This window comes from Petaurus breviceps, unplaced genomic scaffold (assembly GCF_028583685.1).
Source record: "Petaurus breviceps papuanus isolate PSGF00001 unplaced genomic scaffold, PetGlider_PUasm1.0 75765, whole genome shotgun sequence".
NCBI classification, from domain to species: Eukaryota; Metazoa; Chordata; class Mammalia; order Diprotodontia; family Petauridae; genus Petaurus; species Petaurus breviceps.
In genome coordinates, this window is record NW_027186471.1 from 1 (window position 1) to 9,150 (window position 9,150).

At 40.7% G+C, this 9,150-nt stretch overlaps 1 long non-coding RNA gene across 1 annotated transcript; it reads right to left on the minus strand.

Moving 5' to 3' along the window:
* Positions 1–878: 878 nt before the first annotated feature.
* LOC138174647 (uncharacterized) lies at positions 879–5,402 on the minus strand. Its single transcript, XR_011171799.1, has 3 exons — positions 5,333–5,402; positions 4,746–4,779; positions 879–1,232 (listed from the first exon to the last, which is right to left on the minus strand). It is a non-coding gene; the product is annotated as an uncharacterized lncRNA (long non-coding RNA).
* Positions 5,403–9,150: the final 3,748 nt, after the last annotated feature.

Consider the following 9,150-nt stretch of genomic DNA (forward strand, 5'->3'; position numbering starts at 1 on the left):
TGCAAGAAGGGTGGTCTCGCTACTAAAAGCAGTCTAGAATTCCCCCCAAAAAGGATTCCATCATCTATTTGTGCTTCTGTTGCTTGCTCATATTGGCAGCCATTTATTGACTTTTCAGCTCTTTGCCACATTAGAACTCTGCTTCCAGAATGGAGAGAGCTTTGTCACCAGTTTCTGGGGTTTTTGCAGCTGCTGGAGCTATTAGATAGGTGCCCTCTCTACAGCCCCCACATGCTCTGGCTCACTAGTCACACACCCCAAGACTCACCCAAGACCCTAGTCTGGATCCAGGCAGGTCAAAGCATGACTGATTACCCTCTGAATAGTTGCTTGATCCTCCTAAAACTGCAGGCCTGGAGCTCTGGATGCAGGCACATGGCAGCGGCTGCAGTGACTGCACCTCCTCCAATTCTCGCTTTGGGGGTAGCAGCCAGACCATGCTCTCCCTGTTGCAACAATGCTCCACACTGACCTTTTATTTTGTCTTTGGCGTTTGTGGATTGAGAAGTCTGGAAAGCACTACATCTGCTGGTGACTTACTCTCGTGAAGTTTGCTCCAGCTGCTGGTCACTGGGGCCACCCTGGGGCTAAAACCACAGCTCAGTCAGGACTGTTGTTGGCTCCCAGCACACTAGGATGGACACTTCCTGTCGGCCTGCCAGGCTTCCTTCAGTAAGAGATTTGTTTCTCTCTGTCACTTTGTGGGTTCCATAGCTTTAAAGTTTGTTTAGAGTAATTTTTTACATGTATGGGAGGAGATGGAAGCTGGAGCCTCACCGAAGTCCTGCTTCTACACCACCACCTTAGCTCTGCCACCCCCTCCCCGAGATCCAGGGTGAGTTCTCAGCGGTACATTATGATCCAGGTGAACAGGGACGGTTTATTGAGGGAAGGTCCAGGGTGAGACTGCAGTTCAGGTCTGATGTTTCTTTTTATAAATTCAGAAGCCCATCCTAGAAAGAAGAGAAGCTTGACCAACCTGTCCTCTTAATGAAATGGAGGCCCCTGAATGGACCATTTGGATGAATGGACCAGCAAGTTGGCAGGGATATCCCTGAGTGAACACGCAACAAAGTTCCATGGGTTTTCCAGTGTGAGGAGGCCCCAAGTGCAGCTGAAAGTTCTGGGGTGAGATTGCAGCTGAGGCATGGTGATGAGTTCTGGAAATCACAAACAGCACTGTGAGGGGAATGAAGATTTGCTGGTCTGGTCACCTTGCCTAAAAGGAGTTCCTGAAAAGAAATCACAAATGAGAGATTACTTAGTACTGGAAATATTTATTAAAAGTCAAGAAAAGCATATTAATCGTATCTGCATTGATCTTTACCAAGGTCCACAATATGTTAGGCACAGGTAAAATCTCAATTCAGTTCATGTCAGTGAATGTACCTGGTGTTGTTTCCCTGAACAATGGAGTTCCATTCCACAAAGGAGACCATGTTGTTCAGTTGTTTCAGGCACGTCTGACTCTTTTTGACCCAATTTGGGTTTTGTTGGCAAAGGTATTAGAGTGGAGGTTTTGCCAAGACGGCAGAATGGAAGAAGGAACTTTTCTAAGCTCCTCCATGAATTCAATCACTAAACTTTAAAAAGTGAATCTAAACAGATGTTAGAGTGACAGAATCCATTGGGAGAATGAGCATGGCAGATTCCCAGCCCAGGAAAGTGCCCATGTAGGTCTGGGCAGGGGTAGCACAGAGGGGGTTACACCAGTGCAGACCTGAGAGCAGACTACAGTGGTTTGAGATAGAGCCCCAGCCAGGTCTTACCCACCTCAAGGGTGATTCACAGCTGTCTCACCAAAGGACTGAGGATTGGTCAGAGAAAGTGCAGGGCCTGAAGCAGTGACAGCAGCTTCTCCTGGGGCTATCAGCCCACAGGCAGTAAGTTTAAAAATCACATAGCTGAACTTCCAGAACCCAAGATGGCAGAGTAATCCCTAGCTGCTCTGAATCCCCCTCCCTGACCCAGAAAACACAGAGATAAATGTCCCACCCAGAATAAATTGCTGAAAGAGTGGAAATAGCCTCAGGCTTAGGAGTCACTGAGAAAGGGTATAACTGAAGCAGTAAGGAGTCTGAAGTGAAGGGTGGGAGAGGTCCCAAAAAACTCCACCTTAGCTGACCAGCAGGAGCTCCCAAAGCCCAGGGGTTAGAGCCAGGAAGCCCTAACAACACAAGCCCAGGTGGGCATTAGCACCATCAGGGTAATCTGCAGACACTGGCTCTGCTGGATTCCACCTGCTGAGCCTGCCTGAAATGTAGCCCAGGAACACAGAGGTTGAAACCTGAAGGGACCAGACCACCCTTCCCCCACATGTTACTTTGTGAGCCTCAGGGGAACTCAGGGGAAACCCTGAGAGTCCCGGTCTTTGCCTCAGTCTAGACACCCAGAGGCTACAGCACACAAAGTCAACAACCAGGCCCTTCTCCCAGCCTGAGAAGAAATGTCAGGAAACAGGCAATCACGATGGGTAAGAAGGGAACTGAGAAAGCAAAAGCATGAAAGTCGATCCAATATCATTATATCGAGAAAGAACAACCAAATACAGAGGACAACATGGACTCTATGCTCACACCTGAGACCACAGAAGGAAATATGAATTGGTCTCAAGACAAAAAAAGCATACTTGGAGGAGCTCAAGCAAGATTTTTAAAGCCAAATTAGAGAGGTAGAAGATAAATTTAAATCTACATTGACCAAACTGGAAAAAAAAAATCACTGAAAAATAACATCCTTAAAAAGTAAAATTTGTGAACTGGGACAGGAGGTTCAACATCTAACTGGAGATAATACTTTCCTAAAAATGCAAACAACATACATATGTAAAAGGAGCTTCAAACACTAAAAGAGGAAATAATTCACTAAAAATTAGAATCAATGAAATCAAAGCTAAGGACTCTATGATGCATCAATATTCAGTCAAACAAAATATGAAGATTGAAAAATTAGAAGAAAGTGAAAAATAGCTCACTGGAAAAACAACTGACCTGGAGAACAGATCCAGGAGATATAACCTAATAATTGTTGGTCTACTGGAAAGCCACGATGAAAAAAGCAGCCTGAACAACATCCCCCAAGAGATTGTCAAAGAAAACTGTCCTGAGGTCCTAGAATCAGAGGGTAAAATCGGTATAGAAAGAATTCACCAGACTCCCCCTGAAAGAGATCCCAAATTGAAAACTCCAAGAAATATAGTAGCCAAATTGCAGAATTACAAGGTCAAGGAGAAAATACTGCAAGCAGCTAAAAAGAAACAATTCAAATATCGTGGAACTACAGTCAGGATTCCACAGGACCTAGCAGCTTCTACATTAAAAGATTGGATGGATTGGAATTTGATATTTCCTAAGACAAAAGAGCTAAGACTGCAACCAAGGATCAACTAGCCGGCAAAACTGAGCATAATCTTTAGGGAAAGGAGATGGTCATTTCATGAAATATGGGACTTCCAGACTTTCTTGATGAAAAAGCTGGAGCTCAATAAAAAATCTGATCCCCAATTGCAAGACTCAAGAAAGTCATAAAAAGGTAAACAAGGAAAACACGAACTCACACGAGCACACAAACACACACACACACACATACACCACTCACACTGGCACATAATTTGGGATTCTACAGGATCAAATTGTTTACATCTGTATATGAGAAGCTGATACCTGTCAGTTGTGAAATTTATATAATTATAGTGACATTCAAAAGGGATATTAGATAGACAGACACACAGATAGATAGATGATAGATAGATAGATAGATAGATAGATAGATAGATAGATAGATAGATAGATAGACAGATAGATAGGTAGATAGGTAGATAGAGTGTGTGGGTATAAATGAACTAATCTGATGATTAAAAAATCCTTATGAAGGGATACTAAGTGATTGTAATGGGAGAAAAGGAAGGGATAAAGCAGAAAAAGGTAAATTATGCCACACATTTTATACCTCTTTAGGTATAAAATCATACTATAGTAGAGGGGAAGGAGGGAAGGAGATGAACATCAGATAAGCTTTGTTCTCATTGCTTCTGGTTCATAGAGTGATCAACATAACCAGTTAAGTTTAAGATTCTAACGTGGAAAGTCACAAAAACTTTATGAGAGAGGAAAAGGAGGGAGGGAGAGGAGCACTGTATGAAATTTGCTCTCATTGGTTTAGAGTCAAAGAGGGAACAACACACTCCCTTAAGTTATCTATAAAAATCCATTGGGTCCTAAAGGCAGTAGGAGGGGTAAGGCAGTGGGATAAAAATGCGGGGGTGGGGTTAGAAGGGAGGGAAATAGCAGTAAAGTGAAAGGGTAAGTAAAGAGGGGGACATAGGGTGGAATACTGAGGGAAGCAGTGATCAAAAGGAAAACTCTTGAGGAGGGGAAGGGAAAAAGTAAAAAAAAAACAAACAGGAGGGAATAAAATGGGGGGAAAGACACAGATAATAATCATAACTATGAATGTGAATGGGATGCACTCTCCCATAAAATGGAGGCAGGTAGTACAATGGATTAAAACCATAATCCTACAATATGCTGTCTACAAGAAACACATTTGAAACAAGGGGATATGCATAAGGTAAAGGTAAAAGATTGGAGTAGAATATATTATGCTTCAGCTAAAGTAGCTGAAGGGGTAGCAATCCTTATCTCAGATAAAGCAAAAGCAAAACTAGATTTAATTAAAAGAGATAAGAAAGGAAACTATATCCTGCTGAAAGGCACCATCGAGAATGAAGCAATATCATTACTTACCACATATACACCAAGTGGTATATCATCCAGATTCCTAGAGGAGAAGAAAAGGACATTAGAGGAAGAAATAGATAGCAAAACTATACTAGTAGGTAACCTCAGTCTCCCCCTCTCTAAACTTGATAAATCTAACCTCAAAGGAAATAAGAAAGAAGTTAAGGAGGTGAGTAGATTTTTAGGCTGTACATGATAGATCTCTAGAACAAACTGAATGGAGATAAAAAAGGAATATACCTTCCTATCAGCAGTACATAGCACACACACAAAAATTGACCGTATACTAAGGCATAAAAACCTCACAATTCAGTGCAGAAAGACAAATTTGTTAAATGCATCATTCTCAGATCATAATGAAAAAAAAAACCATATGAAATAAAGGGCCATGTAAAGATACACTAAAACCTAATAGGAAACTAAAAAATTTAATCCAAAAGATTGAGTGGTTCAGGGGGTGGAGCCAAGATGGTGGAAGCAGGAAAAGTTCCTTCGCTCCACCCATAACAACCTCAAATACCTATAAAAATGACTGTAAACAAACTTTAGGGTTATGGAACCCACAAAGTGACAGAGAGAAACAAATATCCCACTGAAATTAGCCCAGCAGGGAAAGAGTAAGTGTTCATTGCAGCTTACTGGGAGCAGAGCCGAGCCTGAACTATGGTTTTTGCCTCAGGGTGGCTGGACCATCTGGGCCTAGAGGAATGCCAGATTAGATCTCCAGCAGCTGTGGCAGTTTCCAGAATCATCAACACATAAATACCAAAGACAATGTGAGAGGGTAGAGGTCTTGGGGTGTGTGACTAGTGAGCCAGAGCATGTGGAGGATTCAGAGAGGGCAGCCAACTAACGGCTCTGGCAGCTGCGAAAATTTCAGCAATTGGGGCAAAGCTCTCCTCTCCAGAATTAGAGTTCTACTGTGGCAAAAAGTTCAAAAGTCAAGTAATTGACTGGCAACATGAAGAAGTAAAGCAAGCACAGCAATCCAACTTTGGGTTCATATTTTGGGGACAAAGAGGATCAAAATATGGAACAATAGGAAGACAACAAAGTCAGAACTCCTGCACCAAAAGCTTCCTAGAAAAATATGAACTGGTTACAGGCCATAGGGGAGTTGAAGAAGGATTTTGGAAACCAAATAAGACAAGTGGAGGAAAAATGGAGAAGAGAAATGAAAATTATGCAAGAAAATCAGGAAAAGAGAGTCAACAACCTGATTGAAGAAAATAACACCTTAAAAAATAGACTAACTCAAATGGCAAAAGAGGCTCAAAAAGCCAATGAGGAGAAGAATGCCTTAAAAAATGGAATTTGCCTGATGGAAAAAGAATCTCAAAAGCTCAATGAGGAGAATAATTCCTTCAGAATTAGATTGGAGCACATGGAAGCTAGTGACTTAATGAGAAATCAAGATAGTATTAAACAGATCCAAACAAATGAAAAAAATAATAGAAGGCCATTTGTAATACCTCAATGGAAAAACCAGTGACCTGGAAAATAGATCCAGGAGAGATAATTTAAAAATTTTTTGAATTACCTGAAGCCATGATAAAAGAAAAGAACCTAGAAATCAACCTTCAAGAAATTCTAAAGGAAAATTGCCCTGATATTTTAGAACCAGATGGCAAAATAGAGGTTGAAAGAATTCAGCAATCACCTCTCGAAAAAGATGCCCAAAAGAATACTCTAAGGAATATTATAGCGAGGTTCTGGAGTTCCCAGATCAAAGAGAAAATATTACATGCAACCAAGAAGAAACAATTTGAAGACCGTGGAAACACAAAGGATCTGGGAGCTTCTACACTGAGGGATCAAAGGGTTTGGAATATGATATTCCAGAGGTCAAAGAAGCTTGGAATAAAACCAAGAATCACCTACCCAGCAAAACTGAGTATCATGTTTCAGGGGAAAATATGGTTATTCAATGGAAAAGAGGACTTTCAAGAATTCTTGATGAAAAAAACAGAGTTGAATAGAAAATTTGACATTCAGATACAAGAAGTAAGAGAAGCATGAGAAGGTAAACAGGGAAAAGAAATCATAAGGAACTTATCAAAGTTGGACTACTTACATTCCTACATGGAAAAATGATAATTGTTACTTATGAATCTTTTCTCAGTATGAGAATTCTTGAAAGGAATAAAAATGTATATGTGTGTGTGTATATATATATGTATATATATACATGTATATGTATATATGTGTATATAGGAGTTTATATGGGCATATGGATACATGGGTGAGTGTGTGTATATATGTGTACAGGTATATATAGAAAAAGGGCACTGGACCAATTGAATAGGAAGGGATGATACTTAAAAGGTGAAATTTAGAGGTGAGAGAGGAATATAATGAGAGGAGATGGGAAGAGACAGAATGGGGTAAAATTATCTCACATAGAAGAGGTTAGGGAAAACTGTTACAATGGAGGGGAAAACAGGAACGCAAAAGGGAATGGGTCAACCTTACTCTCATTGAATTTGGCATAGGTTGGGAATGCCATACACAATAAATAGGGTAACTCACCCTACAGGAGAGAAAGGGGAAGGAGATAAGAAGGGGGATGATGGAGGTGAGGACAGGTTTGGGGGGAGGGTATTTAGAAGCACACACTTTTGAAAAGGGACAGTGTAAAGTAGAGAATAAAACAAGTGGGAGGTGGGATAGGATGGAAGGAAATATAGTCAGTCTTTCATACAACATATCGACTATGGAAATGTTTTGCATACCTACATGTTTACATCCAATATTGAATTGCCTATCTTTCCAGTAAGGGTGGGTGATGAGGGCAGAAGGGAAAGAATTTGGAATTCGAAGTTTTAAAATCAAATATATATATATTTTACATGCAACTGGGAAATAAGATATACATGCACTGGGGTATAGAGATCAATCTTGCCCAACTGGAAAGTCAGAGAGGAGATGAGGGGGGATATAGGAGTGAACAGATTGGGGGAAGGGGTATACAGTGTTATCACTGTTTTGCGGTGGTGTGTAGGAGAAAGATGGGGAGAAAATGTGTCACTCAATATCTTGTGGAAACGAACATGTAAACTAAAAATAAACATAAAATTTAATTTTAAAAAAAGAATGAGTGGGTGAAACACGAAATTATAGAAACAATCAGTGACTTCATTCAAGACAACAGCAATAATGACACAACATACCAAAACTTGTGGGATGCAGCAAAGACAGTTCTTTTTTGTTTTTTACTGCTTTATTAACTTCTGATATACATCATTCGTTTCTGCCAGATTTTGAGTAACACATTTTCTCCCCATTTTTCCCCTATCCACTGACCCAAAATAGCAGTCCCACAGGATATCCCCTCCTCCAATCTGCTCTCTCCCATATTTTCTCACATACCCCTTTTGACTTTTCCAGTAGATCTCTGTGCCCCAGTGCCTGTATATCTTATTTCCCAATTACATGTAAGATGGTATTAATAATAGTGTATATATACACACATAAATACATATATACACATATATTTGAATATTTGATTTTAAAACTATCAATTCCAGATTCATTCCCTTCCTTCCCTGTCACCCACCCTTACTGGATTACTGGTTGTACCTGTTTACCATGGGTGTCCCTCAAAGCTCTGTTCTGGGCCATCTTATTTTCTCTCTTTAGATTATTCCACCTGACACATACCTCCTATGATTTCAATTGTCATCTCTGTTCAGATGATTCTTGCATCTTTTTGTCCAGCCCTACTTTCTCTATTGACTTCCTGTCTCTTATGTCCAATTTCCTATTCGACTTCTCAAACTGGACGTCCTATAAACAAATCTTAAACTCAACAGGTCCAGAACCCCAAACATTTCCTTATCCTTACAGTATCTATTATAGGGATCTGTAACAGGGATTTGTTATGGTCAAGAGTACCACCATCCTCTCAATTACCTAGGAGAAAACACTGACTTCTCATTCCCCACTACCTTTCCCCAATAATCAAGGACTTCTGCGAAATCCTATTGTTTCTAACTTCACAGAATCTCTCTATAGATCCCCTTTGCTCCTCTGACATTGACACCATCCTAGGGAGACCCTCATTACCTCATACCTGGACTATTGCAATGGTATTCTGGTTGACTTTTATGCCCTTCAGCCCTTTTACACCCATTGCTCCTCCACTCCACTGTCCGATTCCTTTTCCTAAAGTGCAGCTCTGACCATATCAGCTCCCCAAATCAGTAAATGGCTGTGCCTCTACCTATCAATCCCACAATCACATATAAATCCCTTACCCTTTACAAACAGGTCCCTTTTTATCTTTCCAATCTTCTCCCACCATACTTCTACTTCTCTCCACATACTTTATCATTCTTGTATTCTTCATACATGGCACTTTAATCTCCACTCTGATGTTTCCCTGGTTGCCTCCTCCCCCGCTTAAAATTCT